General features: G+C 61.2%; 1 protein-coding gene across 1 annotated transcript in view; it reads left to right on the top strand.

Moving 5' to 3' along the window:
• The first annotated feature begins 707 nt into the window (after positions 1-707).
• The window catches only part of CCDC47 (coiled-coil domain containing 47), a 41509-nt gene continuing 40411 nt past the window's right edge, over positions 708-1805 (top strand). Inside the window, exon 1 of the mRNA XM_019523613.1 lies at positions 708-772. The gene's annotated coding sequence lies outside the window, so the exon portion shown is untranslated. The remainder of the gene's footprint in view (positions 773-1805) is intronic.

Raw genomic sequence — 1805 nt, 5'->3', positions numbered from 1 at the left:
AGGGGGTGGCCACCTACAGCCATAGCAGCTGGCTCGGGCTCGGGCCCGGCCGGGAGCCTCTGCCATAGCAGCGGCGGGTTGATGCGCCCGATCCTGGCTGGCGGGGGTGCGGACACAGACGTGTCACCGACTTGGATTCGTCTGTGTCCGCGCGTACACTGGGCACACGCATCACGAGCTCCGGGGGACTGGGCCTGTCACAGTGTCTGGTGGAGTGAACCCGAGAGAGCTTGTGCCAAGGCACATATCTGTACACACGCACCCTGCTGATCTGCTTCGTACCACACGCACTGGGCACAAGCCTAGGGGGATCTGATCAGCGGGGCGTCTCGTGCAAGTGAACAGCCCGGAAAGCTTCTGCGGAATCACAGATACGCATATTTGCATATATGACACGCGCGCACACACACACTCACTTCGGTTCGTCCCAAACCCTGCCTTTTCCCGGCCGTCAGACTGACACAACCACGGGCCCGCGGAGCAAGGCGAGTGTACCCAAGCGCAGCTTTCCCGACACCTTCCCCGGGGGCCGCAGCCGGCTCCTGAAGCCGAAGCCCCGGCCCCGCGCCTCCCGCCGGACCTCGCGGGTGTGCAACAGGCCACTGCTCCAAGGCAGGCGCCGAGGCCCGCGCGCTCTGGCTCCAGCAGGTGACGCGCGGGCCGGGCCGGCCTCCCGGCCACGCTGCGCATGTGCGTACGCCGCCGACGCAAAGCGCGTGGGGCGGGAAGGGCCGCTGTGTGCAGGCTTGGGCAGCGGCGGCGCCGAGCTGAGGTAACGGAGAGGGGCCGGGGCCTTGGCCTTCGCGCTTCTCCGGGCTCCCGGCGGGGCGGGGGTGCCAGGGCCGGGCCCTGCTGCCTCCCCATACACGCGCGCTGCCCGGGTGGGGCGGCTAATTTTAGGCGGTGTCCCCCGAGCGCGGCCGTGTAAGGAGCGCAGCGGGCCGGGCCCTGCCTGGCACCTGCAGGCACAGCCTGAGGCCTCCCAGTGGCCCAGGCGCGCCCGAATCGGAGTCGGGGTTCCCGCGGCCGCCCCTCCTCCTGGGCCAGCTAGGAGGCAAGACCAGGGGCCCGGCGGGTGGGGCGGGTCAGCGAGCCTGCGTGCGGCGGCGCCGCCTCTGCTGGGCCCCGGCTGGGAAGGGGTTTAAAGAACGAGCTTAATTCTGCTGTGAAGGACTTCAGATTGTGCTCGTAGGCAGGTATATTGCACGTAGGTGATGACAAACCCGTTGCTCCCCTTTTTTCTTTCAATAATAAGAGCTGTTTGAATGCTCTGTAAGCAGCTTGGGGGTTGCCTCACAGATGTTTATGTTCCTCCATAAATATCTGTGAAGGGTTGCAAATGACACATGTACAGTGTCACTGCCTCTTGGAGGTCTCAGATCCTGTTAGGAGTAGCACTATACAAATATAAAGTGTGGAGCTAAATGAGCTGTGTTGCCAAAGTATCACTGCAAGTTAGTGGCAGAGGCGGGAGCAGACATTGAGTATCCCAAGTCTGTTATGTTAGTCACTGGATCGCTCTACAGCAGGGGTGGGCAAAATGCGGCCCGCAGGACAGATTTGGCCTGCCAGGCCATTCTATCCGGCCCGCAGGGCCCCTAAAAAATTAAGAAAATTAGTATTAATTATTAATTACCACCTAAGTCATTATCAGTGATTTGGACAACGGGGTGAAAAGCAACCTGTTTAAATTTGCTGATGATACCAAAATTTGGGGTGAGGTGAGCATGCTAGTAGGGAGGGAAAGACTGCAGCAAGACCTGGATAGGTTACAGGGGTGGGCTAACAAAAACAGGATGCGCTTC

This window comes from Gavialis gangeticus, unplaced genomic scaffold, assembly GCF_001723915.1.
Source record: "Gavialis gangeticus isolate Ggan-Ray unplaced genomic scaffold, GavGan_comp1, whole genome shotgun sequence".
NCBI classification, from domain to species: domain Eukaryota; kingdom Metazoa; phylum Chordata; order Crocodylia; family Gavialidae; genus Gavialis; species Gavialis gangeticus.
The sequence above is the reverse complement of the archived record's forward strand: the minus strand, read 5'-3'. Positions and strand labels throughout refer to the sequence as shown.